This window comes from Lepidothrix coronata, unplaced genomic scaffold, assembly GCF_001604755.1.
Source record: "Lepidothrix coronata isolate B3197 unplaced genomic scaffold, Lepidothrix_coronata-1.0 Scaffold40, whole genome shotgun sequence".
Lineage (NCBI taxonomy): Eukaryota > Metazoa > Chordata > Aves > Passeriformes > Pipridae > Lepidothrix > Lepidothrix coronata.
Genome location: NW_016690220.1, coordinates 6,143,960 through 6,158,399, shown reverse-complemented (window position 1 = coordinate 6,158,399; position 14,440 = coordinate 6,143,960). Strand labels below are relative to the sequence as shown.

The 14,440-nt window shown below is 42.1% G+C and overlaps 1 protein-coding gene across 16 annotated transcripts in view; it reads left to right on the top strand.

The window, feature by feature from the left end:
- Positions 1-11,009: 11,009 nt before the first annotated feature.
- LOC108496469 (poly(rC)-binding protein 3-like) overlaps positions 11,010-14,440 on the top strand; it is a 492,944-nt gene continuing 489,513 nt past the window's right edge. For 4 of the 16 annotated variants that reach the window (XM_017813178.1, XM_017813185.1, XM_017813174.1 and 1 more), the window contains exon 1: positions 11,011-11,402. The gene's annotated coding sequence lies outside the window, so the exon portion shown is untranslated. Of the gene's footprint in view, positions 11,403-14,440 lie in introns of all 16 variants that reach the window. The other 12 variants (XM_017813194.1, XM_017813191.1, XM_017813187.1 and 9 more) reach the window with 7 other exon arrangements.

Here is a 14,440-nt window from a genome sequence, read left to right as displayed (position 1 = left end):
ATGTGAAATATTAAAGTGTTGTCAGATATTTTAACAGAACAGAGTAATAAGAATTTACATTTATCTTAAAATACACTTCTGAATGTGGAAGTATAAAATGATATTGCTATTGATTCTCATTTTGTGAAATTGCACATTGGTCCAAGGTTGACAAGGACAATGAGGATTGTGCCTAAATCTGTGATTAGGAAGCAGGAGGAAAATGGCATTGAGAAAATCTGAGTTGACAGAAAAATATCATAAGAACTGATGATGGAAGGGCTGAAGATGCATGAAATGGGAAGTGTCATCATTAAGTTGAAAGAAATTTTAAATTGAGTACATGGGTTGAGAAATCATTAGGCCCAAGTAACAGTGATCTGATCTAAGCTCTCCTGATGTAAAACTACACTCACATTACTTCAAGTTCAAAGCTTGATTTGCTTTAAGTCAGTAGTCCCTTCCTAATAGAGTAAACAGTGAGCCAAATACATACCTAAGGAAAGAGCAAAATGCAGTCAGCTATAGATTTGATGCTACTTTGGCATTAGGAAATTCTTGGCACAGCTCAGGGCACAGAAGTTGGAAAACAAAAGGTAGAAACAAAGGGAAAAATAGCCATCTTCTTGGGAAATCCTACAGACGCCCATGGCGAGTAGAGACACTTCCATCAAAGCAGAAGTAGATGTAGCAGAAAAAATGAAGGCAATTTGAAGGAGAGAACATAGAAATGGAATATAATGACTTAGCAAAATCTTCTTTTCCCTTTTTGGCACAGCCATTTGGGCAAAGCTCCAGCTGCCCCCAAAAATAGGTAAAGTAAACAAGTATACTCCAGCTTTTTCCCTTATTTCCATAAAATTGTCTTTGTATTCTATAACTATATTGTTTTCATGGGAACCACATTTTTCTCCTTACTCTTTTGTTCCATCCTTTTTTTCTCCTTCTAATTCTCACACATCTTGGGTTGGTTTTTTATCTTTTTCTCCAGTTTATAATCAGCCATCCTCTACCTCACTCTTTTTCTTATTTCTAGAGTGGCTTATTGCTATACACCTAGTTTGCATCTCCTCTCTTCTTCTGTGGCCCCTCCTGTTAGCACAAAAATACACAGAGGAGCAAGCAGAGTTCCTTTCACCATCACTTCACCTCCTCTTGGCTCTGAATGCATTAATAAGCCTTTCTGCTGCTAACCAGCCTTACCAGAGGCTTTGACTCACACCACTGCTCATGGACACAGAGGCTGTTTTAAGCTCTTCATCTCTTTTTTTGGCTATGCTGTAGAAGTAGTGGTCTTGAGCTCAGCCACAGCTATACCTGGCAATGTATAGTTCTGATCTACAGCCTGACTATCCAGCTTAATCTCAGACCTTCTCTCTTACGATGGACATGCCCAGAAGTCACTGGACTTGATCTTGTTGTCCCTGACTTGTGGATTGATTTCATGCAAACTTGCCTGATGATCTGGATTCTTGCTTGAACCTGACTATGAATTCTAGGCTTGTTTTGTTCAACTCACTTGGCTGTTGTGGAATGAGCGCTACAATGGTGGAAGGGGTTATCCCCCTTGGTTCCTTGTTCCTTGCCCTTGAGGGAGTTGCTGGACCTTGCTGCTCCTTGACATCTGGTCTGTTGAGTTCTAGGATATTCTTAACCCCTATATAATCCATCTTTATCCGAGAAGTTAAGAAATTGCTTCCATTAAAAAAAAAATCTATGGATTAAAAAAAAAAAAAAATCTTCTATTGCACCTGGATTCCTGCTTCGAGGATTCTCTTGGGTTAGGGCTCTAGAAGTTAGGGGGATCCAAGAGAGCTGGCTAATACTCAAGCATCACTTCCTCTGAGCTCAAGATCAGTGCATTCCTATGAGTAAGAAATCAAACAAAGGGGGCAGAAAACGTACAGGGACGAGCTGGGAGCTTCTGGTAAATCTGAAAGAGAAGAAGTAAATTTACAGAATGTGGTAAAAGGGATAAGCCACTTGATACAAAACTGGGAGGAGTAGCTGGTACACCAGAAGGCTGTCTTGCCACTCAGCAGGACCCAGACAGGCTGGAGAGTTAGGTGGAGAGGAACCTAATGAAGCTCAACAAAGACAATTGTAAGGTCCTGCACCTAGAGAGGAATAACCCTATGCACCAGTACAGGCTGGCCTGCTGGAAAGCAGCTCCACAGAGAAGAACCTGGGAGTCCTGCTGGACAATAAGTTGTCTATGAGTCAACACTGTGCCCTTGTGGCCAAGAAGAAAGCCAGTGGTATCCTGGGGTTCATTAGGAAGAACACTGCTAGTAGATTGAGGGAGGTTATCAATCCTCCCCTTCTACTCAGCCCTGGTGCGGCTGCCTCTGGAGTGCTGTGTCCAATTCTAAGCTTCTCAGTTCAAGAAGGACAAGTTGCTATGGGACAGAGTCCAGAGTAGGGCTGTGGAGAAGATTACAGGACTGGAGAACTCTTTTGTGAGGAGGAAAGGCCAAGATAGTTGGGCCTGTTTAGCCTGGAGAAGAGATGACTGAGAGGCAATCTTGTCAACAGACACAAATATCTTAAGAGCAGATGTCAAGAGGATGGGGCCAGACTTTTTTCCATGATACACAGTGGCAGGACAAGGGACAATAAGCACAAACTAAAATACAGGAAGTTCCACCTGAATATGAGAAAAAACTACTCTTAACAGTGACAGAGCACTGGAACAGGCTGCCCAGAGAAGTTGTAAAGTCTCATTCTCTGCAGATATTCAAAACCTGTCTGGACATGATCCTCTGTAACCTGCTCTAGGTGAACCTGCTTTAGCAGGGGGTTTGGACTACATGATCTCCAGAGGCCTATACCAACCCCAACCATGCTGTGATTGATTCTGTTATTCTGACTGTTTACTATCCTTGGTATGCAAAAATTTAAAAAACTCACTGGAATTTAAAAGAATTCTTCTGCTGTTGATAGTTTTTTACATGCACAATGTCAGAAGAGGGGAAATTCATGTCTTTCTCTCACAACCATGAGAGACAAAGAAAACAAGGCCAAAAAGGCAAAGCATGTGTATCCATGAGTGGAGCAGGACTCTTCTATATGTTGCTCTTCTATTTTATTGAGTTGATACTGCCAGTGGTGTCCTGTAGCACGACTCAGCTACTGTACATGTCTTGCAAAGTCAAGGAATCCCATTCTTATTGTTCCCAGCATATTTGCTATAAGTACTTGAGATGAGTTGTAATCTCTGACTCACCGTATATGATGGGAAAGACAGATTTGACAAATGAAGAGCAAGCTTTGACTTTTTTTTCTGACAAATGAAGAACAGAGACTGACAGCTAAATGAGAAATCCATTCTAGTCTCCCTTTAAAATGGATGAACCTGTCAGTAATCTTCTTGGTCAGATAAGAATTACCAATAAGTCTGAACAGATAGCCTACCAAAGTTTAATAAATAAGCTAATAGTATGGGGGAAGAGCTAGTATAATCCTGATCCATTGGAAAGATCAGGATTGTCAGCCTTGTAGGTATGGTCAGCCTCGTAGGTATGGTGCTAGGTGCCAAAATAAAAAGCATGCTCACAAGCAAACAGAACACGGTGCATTGGCCAGGACACGGCGCAGCAGTTCACGCAGGCAGGGCAAGCAGGAAGGGCACTGAGGCGCTGTCGTTCAGGCAGTTAGTTCAATTGGTGGTCCATCACCCTTGCTGAGAGAGCTCAGGTATGGTGTCCAATTGGAGGGGAGCCAAATCATCTACACTCGCCAAAAAGGATGCACCGATCCAGGTAGAGCTCCCAAAAAAACATGCAGCTGTCCAGGTTTCAGGATGTAGGGAGTACCTAAGCCTTTCACTGGATTGTAGCAGAGATAGCTGTTGTGTCAAATGTGACCAGGTGGACAACCTGCTGTGAGACACTGGTTTATTATATTAATTATTGGCTTGAACCAACTCAAGTGTGTGTGTGTGGGGAGGGTGGAAGGGACAGGTCAAATTTCATGAAGGTGGAATAGTGCCCTGTTCCATACCCCAGTCCCTTCAAGCCTCCTTGGGCAGCCCCAAGGCAGCTGTCAGTGACTGGCACACTGGGAGCACTGCCCTGTATCACACTTCAGAGCCTCTAATCCAGCCTCAGAATGGCTGGCACACCAGGAACACTGTCCCATACCCTGCCCTAGGGCCCCAATCCAGCCCCAGAGTGGCCAGTGGGCCAGAAATCCCACATGGGGGGGTGACCACAGAGGACAGAGCTGATAAAACCAAAGATGTGTGGTCTCCATGTTGTCTTGGCCTTGCCATTTCTTGGTCTTCTGGTAGATGGATCTACACTGGACCTAGGGTGCAATCTCTCAAAGTATATAAAGAACTGAAGGCCCTTTTAGTAAATTTGGTGGGCAGATCTTTGGATCCTTGTATATTTTCAATGTAAAACCTCTTTGATAAGCTCTTAGGGCGAGCCTGGGGTCTTACACCTGCTCAGTGTGGTAGCAGAGCTACGGGATGAGGTAGACAGGCTAAAGGTATACTACAGAATCAGAAGGGGAGATAGACTGGTGGAACCAAGTTCTGGCCTCCCTGAGACAGAAGCAGACACCAGAAATAATTCAAGATCAAGGGGATCCTCTACTTATCCCCCAGCAAGGAGAAGGTAGCAGTTGTAAAAGAAGGAGTGCATGGAGGGTAGTCCGTGTTTGCTCTGAGTGGCAAGCGAAATCCTTCTTCACCCACCTCATCCCCCAGGTGTCTCAGCACAACAGGTAGGAGGCTTTGTATGTGGAAGGCCAGAAAAAGATGAAGAGGATGAAGGTCCAATTACACCAGAGGTGCCTCCATAATCAGCAAGGTCAACCCCCACCCTATTACAACCACTTCCAAGAGACAGAAAAGATGGGTAATAGTTGTAGGCAATTCCCTTCTAAGAGGAACAGAGGGCCCATTATGCCAACCAGGCCCAACCCATAGGGAGGTCTGCTGCCTCCCTGGGCCTGGGTTAAGGACATCACCAAGAAATTTCCTAGCCTGGTGTGGCCCTCAGACTACTACCCATTACTGATCTTCCATATAGGGGACAATGAAGTGGCAACACGTAGTCTGAGCATGATCAAAAAGGACTTCAGGGCCTTGGGATGGTTGGTAAGGGAATCTGGGGTAGAAGTTATTTTCTCCTCTATACTTCCAGTTGAAGGCAGCAACATTGGAAGAAACAGACAGACTGAGTCTATTAATACACGGTACTGCAGCTGGTGTGACCACCAAAATTTAGGAATTTTTGGCAATGGAAAAATTTCCTCAGCACTGGGCATGATGGGGGGGTTGACATTAGATGACCTTTAAGATCCCTCCCAACTTGAGCCATTCTATGATTCATTTTTTAAAATGCAATTGTAATTTCAGAAATCACTGACGCAAAATGTTATTTTGAGAACTTGTCGATTATTTGCTGGAAAAGGTATGTTTTGTGGTGGGAGACAAGTAACTTTGAGTAGCTTCTGGTAAGTTTGTAACATAGCTGTTGAAACATAAAAAGTGAATGAGAGTATTGCATCTTTCACAGAAACCCAGTAGTTCTAGTCTATATGACATCCTTGGAAGAATGCAGAAAATAGACCGATGTTGTTGTTCAATAGTAAAAAACAATTAATTGGTTGGGGGATGGGGGCAGGTGGGGGGGAAGTGCTCATTGCTGTCATTTACCAATTTATCCTAGAAAGGACTGTTCACAGCTCACAACTTAAGTGACCACAGTATAAATGAATGCGGAAAAGTTAGGTAGGACAACTTTCCACAAAACCCCTTATAAGCCAAGGTATCACAAGTAATCCTTAATACTTTGAGCAGTTTTGACAGGAAGCAGATACTTAAATACAGCTGTGTCTCCAGACTAGTGATCACAATAGGCATTTTCTTGGATAGAGGGTAGAAACTTCATATTAATAGAGAACTTAAGATAACAGCTACTGCTCTGCTGAAGGAGAAGGGATTTCCCTCCATAACTCCATCATTTGTCTGCCTAGTTTCCAGCTCAATTGCTCTGCCTCAGTCTGGAACAAAAGATTTGCTTGCAAGTGCACATTATTAGGCTAGTTCATGTTAATTCAAATTGGTATGTAAAATTGTATCCAGATCTATCACAATGTTAATAATTTTAGAAGAAAAATATGATAATGCATGTCATATTTATATTAATATGTAGTTAGATATTTAAAATTGCTGACAGTTGCATCAAACTGCAATCAAATACCAAATAAAACTCATTCAACACCACACAGTATTAGGGATGTTTAGCATTTTAAAGACATGTAGGATAGAATAATGCTAACATTTTAAAAGAAGTCTTTGATAATAATTGGCAAAGTGCATAAAAATATTAACAAAGCAATAACTATAAGATCAAAAGACTTATTCATGTTGGTCATCTATTCTGAAGTGTTTCATTTCAGTGTTGTTTTCTATTTTATTTTTTTTTTCCAATTCAAAAGCCTGTTTTATTTCCTGGTCACATTTTCAGAATTTTAACATCACATTTTAATATCACATGTGAAATAAATCTTCTTTCACAAATTTGGTAAATCATACTATTAAAACCCATGGAACATATGCTTCTATTGCATTGTACAAGAGAAAACAAAGTTGCAAGGCTACACCCCTTACAGAGCAACAGGTAACTTTCTTACAGGGCACAGTGTGAAGTAATTGGCTTTTGTGATCTCTGGGAACTTCCCAACCATCTTCAAGTACTATTGCTTGCACATTCACACTAAATTTGACAGTGTACATTAAATGAATGTTTTGACATGCTCCATGAAAAATCCCCAAGAATGTCTATAACCTGTGAAGTGATGAGTGGACTTCCCTCACACCTGGCCATGATTCATACACTTTACCGTACTCAGGTGAAACAGAAAAAAGTCTAGACATCAGGAACAGTCAGAGGATCTCAAATGGATTGAAACAATAAACACACGTATTTCCATTTGCGTGAGATAATATTATTAAAGACAGTCTACTTATTGGCCTGAAATTCACTTTCTAACTTACAGTGATAAGAACAGCATCTGCATATACCACTAGCAAGGACAGAGAGACTGGTACCATGCCTCTTTCAGACATATCACTAACATGCACCATTCAATTGATGCTTGGTGATCTAGAAAGAATTTTTTATTATGTGTCTACCCATGAGAAGAGATGAGATAAGATGAGAATAAATGAGGGGAGGGGAGAGGAGGGGAAGGGGAAGGAGAAGGGAAAAGGGAACAGGAAGGGGAAGGAGAAGGGGAAGGGGAAATTTTGAACCATTCCCACATGGCCTGTTTTTGGGTACCTAAGAGAAGAGCTGAGCACTTTTCTCCCTGTGTCCTGTCCTCAGGAAGCTGTAGAAAGCAATGATGTCACTCCTCAGCCTCCTTTTCTCCAAACTAGACAAACCTAAAGTCCTCAGCTGCTCCTTGCAGAACAGCTCTTTCACCAGCTTTGTTGCCCTCCTTTGGAGGGGCCCAGAATCACACACTACTCAAGGTGAGACTGCACCGAAAGTTCACCTCGTGTTGGCTACAGCACGGTTTTGAGGGAACAGTTCTAGTCAGCAGAGGAGATCTGCAGACATCTGCAACAGGTTAAATGCAAAGAAGGTGCTTTTTGGCTAGGTCTACCCTGCAGCAGATAAAATTTCTGCTAACAGGTACTACCAACTGACAAGGGTCCGTATTGGCCTGGTTCATACCTCTCAACAGTGTAAGGACAGTTTTTATCTCTCTACCTCAAAGACTTCTTTGTTGCTCTGTCAACATACGTGATTTGTGTGTTTCATATTGAACAAAACACAAAGTATGTCTTCCTCTGGACAGCCTGAATGAAAACCAGAGGAAAGCTGCCCGGCATTAACTGTTTGCAGCAACAGTGACACCCTGAAGCAATATAATGAACTGTGACAAATGATTTTGTTTGTGTCAGTTTAGATGTTCCATCTTATTCTCTCAATAACCTTTCTGACTAGGTTTGAGTCATTTGAGCAATTTAGGCAATTATCTGTAATGTAGATATATTGCCTTCTGGAAAAAGGATTTCTACAGGAGCTCTGTAGATAACAAAAATCTCTGATTTTAACCCTTGCCATGATTTCCATACATTTAAATGTATGCTTAAGCTGTAAAACTCTCTGCTTCCCAGCATGTAAATAACTTGAGTGCCAAGTTATGCTTGTAAATCAGACATTAAATATGCAGATCCTATGATGTGGCAACTGAAACGAACGTTTTAAAAAGATACGCTGGTTTTTAAATATTTTGTGTTTAGGTGTTCCTTAATACCACCAGTGTGTGTGCTTTTCATTCAACTATATTCATCATTTAACTATAACACCATTCATCAAAGGGGTATGGTTTTTTGGGTTTGGTATTTTTTTTTGTTTGTTTGTTTGTTTTTGGTTTTTGTTTGTTTGTTTGTTTGTTTTGTTTTGTTTTGGGTTTTTTTGTTTGCTCATTTTTAAATTTTTTTTTTCTGGAGAATTAGAATTAAAAATAATAAGTCTGTGCAAATTTGGGAAAGTCAATAGGGACAGAGAGTTATAATTTACAGTATGTATTACCCCGATATTCCTGGGCATAGAGCAACTCAGGGAACTGGCAATGGTCAGAGCCTTGTACTGCATACCAAATGCACCCGTGGTTTACAGTAAATTTATGCTTTTGCAACAGTGCAAGATGACTCATAAATATTAAAAAGAAAGTTCATGTAAATATATGCTGAGATATATTTTCTTGAAAATGAACTGAAATTAAAGAAAATATGTACTAGCATAATAGATAAAACATTACCCCCATTTCAATGTATAAAATGTTTCCCCAACTTAGTTATTGCAGAAATCAAGACTCAAAGTAGCACAGAGTTTATTTCCAATATCTTTAATCCCCTTCATGGGATTGTGAATAAGTTTGCATATATTTTTTTAAAAATCGAGACACATGATCCAAACCCTGTAAACTCTTGGATTTATCCTTTAGACTGCTGAACAATTTAGTTCACAGATGAAACTGCAGAAGAAATGGGCAGAAACTGAGCCTGCAACAAGACAGAAGAGGATCTTCTTCCTCTGAGTCCTGTGAGAAGCTCACTAAAGGAACTATATCCTCTTATTTTATTTATACTTCATATGAGAGGTTTGGAAATTTTATTATTCCTCCAGTTCCTCTGCTGTAAACCCATAGGAAGCACCTCTTTATCTGGAGAAAGAAAAAGAGTTAAAATACAGGATAGTGAAATTGTTGATTGTTTCTTAGAATGTATTTTTCTATTTAATTTAGCGAGGATGTTTTGGTTCCAAGAAACACTTCAGTTCAGAAATATTTTACCTCCTCCTCTATTTCAGCTGATAATGACTGGTAAGCCAGAGCACAGAGATAACTAGTTTATCCCTGGGAGCCCCTATGGGAGTGTTCTAAAGGCTCCTGCAAGGCCAGAGTCACTCTCTGAATGGAGAATAAAACTAGGCACTCCACATCCCTTGCCATATTGCACTAATGGTATGGTATCCTACAGTTTGGCCGCCATAACCTGTTCAACTAGATTGCCTGCAGAACCCACATAGGCAGCTAGTACATGTAACATCCTCTCTGTGGGTACTGAGGCCAATATTTAGGAGCAACCATTACATACCTCCACAACACTCATTCCAGATAGCTTTATCGACTGCCAGGTATCAACAAACTATACTAGTGTAAGTGTCTTTCTTAGCATCACTTTACATCCTGGAACATATCCTTTTACTATTTACTATATCTATTTACTATATATACTTATGGAGTAAGTATGTACAATTACAGAGTTTACATACCGGAGCATATCTTTCTACTGTTTACTACATATGCTTATCTCAGTGTAACAGTGGTGCTGAAGCACAGCTTGTATATCAGTTGCAAGTTGTGAATCCAACAGCTTGGCCTGCATTTGCTCTCATCATTTATGGGGCAATGCCAATTCAAAATCGCAAGTCATAAACAGACATATTTACTTTCTGTTGTTAATAGCACTGTAGATAGAAATAAAACACTTTCTAAAGCTCAATTATTTCTCTGCACTTAAATTTTCCATCTCTTCTCTTTTTTTTTTAATTTCTTTTGATCTAGACAATGAAAATATAAAAAGGTGTCTGGAGTTTTTATATTTATCTGCTTAAAAGCAACTTCCACGGGATTTATTTTTAGTCACAGAGTATTCCTGGGGGTGATAAGTCGGGTAAAAGCTTCCTTCGGTAACACCTAAATGTTTGCTGGATTTTATCAGCTGTTTGAGATAAATGTGACCAGCTGATAGTCCTCATCAACAAAATGCTGTGAGTGGCTTCCATTTGGACCAAGGATGAACATCATCTGCTGGCGCCGCTCTCTGTGAGCCACGCTTCTGTATTAAAGGCAAGGCTGGATGCAGTTTTACTACTTTTAATACAAATAAGTGCAGTTTTCAGCCTCGTTGGTTTGTTGCTGCTGCTTTTCCCAGCGATACCGAGCGCCGCAGATGTGCCGCCGATAAAACGGCATTTAGCTGTCCAAACGCCGGCCGCCTTTCACCATGCCCAAGTTTCGCTTCCCAGCCCCGAGCTCCCTTCACCCCACGGGCGCCGCGGGAGGGCTGGGCGCAGGAGCGGAGCCCGGGCTCCGCACGGAGACCGCGGGCAGGGACGGGGCTCCCCCAGACCCGCACCGGCACTTGTGCCCCCGCAGCCACCCGCTCGGGCCCCTCTCCGCGGCAGCAGCCGCCGGCACCGCGGAGAACGCCCGCCCCGCCGCGCTCCCGCCCGCGGGCGCGGCTCCCGCCGCCGCCGTCCCGCTGGCCCGGCCCCGCAGCCTCCCCGCGCCCCGGCCCGCAGCGGCGGGCGGCGGGGGGCGCCCGCGGGCGGCGGCGGCGGGAGCGCGGGCGCGGGGGTGGCCGAGGAGCGGCGGCGTGAACGCGGCTGCAGAGCCCCAGCGAGCCGCGGGAGCGCCGCGCCCGCCGCAGCCGCCGGAGCCGGGCGAGGGGCCGCCCGGAGCCGCCGGGAAGAGGCTCGGGCCGCGGCAGTCCCGCGGGGAGGCAGCGAGGGGACCCTCGCCGAAAGCGCGAACAACACCCCCACACACACTCCGCCGCGCCGCCTCTGCCCGCCCCCAGCGAAGAGAAACAAAACACAACCCTGGCACAGCCACGCTCTCCCTCTTTCTCCTCTCGGCATTTGGTGGTTGTTTTTTTTTTAATTAAATTTTTTCTTTTTTTTTTTTTCTTGGGGATTCTTCTCTCTCTTGCCAGACTGACTTACACCTTCTTGATAATTTCTCTTCCCCTCGTTTTTTTTTATACTCTTCTCCCTGCTTTCAAACCCTGTGTCTGTGTGTTTCAATACTATCACAACCTCTGCTAAAAATAGATCTTTTTATATACCCTTCCTCCTCTCTGACCCCATCCAACACCCCTTGTTAAGGTGAGTTGTGTCTTTTCATCACTTTTTTCCTTGTGTGTTGTTTTTTGTTTTGTTTTGTTTTAGTTGCTTTTTAGGTATTTTGATTTTGGTCGTCCCCTCTGCCCCCCTCCCCCATTTAGGACAGGTTTTAGGGAGAAGGGAATGTGGAGGAGAGAATTTCATGGGGAGTCAGGCATGTTTGCAAAGCCTTATTTTGCCTTCTGCAGCCTCAGCATCATTACGGACTGCTCCCTTTTATCCCAAGGATGTAGCTAGATGATGAAAGTGGGGAACTACTCTTCCTTAGCTCTGCATGCTTGGGAGCCACAGCAACAGCAGGAAAAAAAAAAGCTTCTCTTTTTTACTTCGCCCTTTCCCTCTCCGTGCCCCCCCCTTCCCTCCTCCTTTCTGTGTTTTGTTGTTTTTTGGTTGTGGCCTTTTCTGGGGGGGGTGGGGGCAACTAGTTTTTTTTGGTGGGGTGTTTTTTATTTGTTTGGGGTTTGGTTTTTTGTGTGTTTTTTTTGTTGTGGGTTTGTTTTTTTTTTTGTTAATTGGGTTTTTTGTTTCGTTTTTTGGGGGGGTTGGTTTTGGGTGGTTTTTTTGGTGTGTGTATGCTTGGTTTCTGTTTTTTAAGCAATACACAGGGGACTTGGAATGAATTGCATGTGATGCCGGGGGAGTGAGTGTGTGTGCGTGTGCACGTGTGTCTCGAGAGTGAGCGTGTGTGCGCATATGTGTTTGTGAAGTGCATTTGTATTTCGTGTTCATGGGATGATGGGTGTTAAAGCTTCCAAAGTCACTGTACATAGACCAAGGAGCACAGCAGAGACTGCTGATGGAGAAATCGGTCAGGGATGCAGAAAAGCTACAGAGCTCTCCACAGAGTTCAGTTCCCTGTGCTCCAGGACATCTTTCCATAGATCATTACTGGCACCTTCAAGGTGATGGCTCCCATTCCTCTCCTGGCTTCTCAGTAGAGGAGTGCTGAGAAGGAAAACTTTACAGCTAATGTGAATTGATAGCATTTCTATTCCTCCAGCAGCCTGAGACAGTATTATTCCAGGGATGAGTGGGGAAAATAGCATTGTGATCCAAAGCAAATGGATCATTTGCTGTCACATATTGGTATTCAGTGAGAAAAAGAGAGATGAAACATCATTTTGGCCAGCCAGCAGAAGCATTGCAGTCCGACTTACTTCCCAGTTCCAAAGTTGTTTTAAACCATTTTTCATTCTTCAGCAAACTCTGCCTATTGATGTCAGAAATGTGTTTCTACAGTAAAACAGTCTATTATAAATCTGCTGGGGAACAGTTTATTATTCAGAGGCAATCAAGTAATTTATATGTTTCATAGATTTGCCCCAAGTCTTTTAGTGTACTTTCAATTATGTACTTTACCTGTGTGTGTGAAGTGGGGTAATATAGATTTTAGTTGCATTTTAACAAGGAGTTAAGGCATAACTTGCAGGATGCCATTTGCAAAGTGTCACTTAATATAAAGCAAAATAACAGCCTCTAGCTCTTTTTCATGGATTTTTCCCATCTCTCTTGTTTGTTTCAAAACACGCGGTGATTTTGCTTAAGAACTTGGAAGGAAAACTGGCTTTACAATGATACACGGTTTCAAGTATTCAGAGCTCAAAAGCAGTACACTTAGTCTGACTGTGAAACTTGAATTTACTTATGAAATCTACTATGCAAAGTACATGAAAGAGCACTTTGTATAAGTGGTTTTCTAACAGATTGAATCATTTTTGCATCTAGAAGTTTACAAATGAGCTAAAACAGTTGTTTTTGTCTGTGTTTGGGGGCCTTCATGTATACAGGAACATCAATGTTTTCTATCTTGTTAATGCAATTCCAGAATAACCTGTCTTTCCACATGTTGCGTACATCAGCAAAAATGAGCAGTCATGGAAGTAGTCTTGTGCTATCAAGGGTCATTTCATCATTTCTCGTTAGCCTAAATTAAAATATTTTACACAAGTTTGCCTTGGGATTTTTTTTTTCTGCTGTGGCTGGCTGATGTTGTGAAAGTGGGAAGCATACTTTGAGTTGTGGCGTTCCTAAGGCTTAATAGCAGTGAGGGGAGAAACACCTGATGTGCTGTGTACATCATCCCTAAAGGTATGCAGGGTAATAAAAAGGGATGGAAAACGAGCACAGTGCACCAACAGTTTAGATAAATAAATATGGGTGATGCATGTTACCTTGTCAGCTGCTGTTCTGCTGAACCCTGATTACTAGCTAAACGCGTTTTCTTGGTAAGTGCTGCGATGTGATACAGTTTTTCTGATTTGATGGAGTTTGCTGTTAAAATCACATGTAGCACTGAGCAGCTCTTGTTCTGTTGATAAAAATCATGCCTCCTCGTTTTAATCCACAGAAGGCTGAAATATCCACAACTCCTACTGAAGTCACTAGGAGTTACTTGTGTTCAGCAGTCGTCAGGATTTTTTCCTCAACATGTCAGGATTTAGGATTTTTCCAAAGGATGTAATTGTCAACAGATCTGCAATGCCTCATTTTATTTAGACTTTGCATTGGTGCATATTGTATGTTTACAGATAAATGTTTTCTTTTACAACAGCAACACTAAAACATGTCAGGAAATGGAAAAATTTTAACATTTTTTTTCTCATGAGCTTTTAAAGAGGACTGTCTTGGTATCCTTTAACTTTCTGGAAAAGCAGTGCTCGCTTCACAAAAATACACACTAAGTTCCCTATGCTGGTTGTTTAGCTGTTGACATTGGTGAAGAAAAAAAAAAGATGGAGCGTTTGACAACAAAAAAGAGCAAGTCATGTGTTTGTCTTTTTTTATCATAACAACTGAAAGGCAAGAGTGCTTTCAGCTGGATATGAAAATGTTGAAGCAAGGTTAATGTTTAGTTTGGTGGTTATTCCCATTGACATGAGTGGCAGCACACCAACACTTTGCTTATTTAAAAGTCCCTTTAATTTATGTTTTGAGTCTTGGATAAAACCTCAAACCTTGGATTTATTTACCTCTAAAGCTTTTTTTGTTTGTTTTTGAAACAAACCTTATAAAGATTTGAG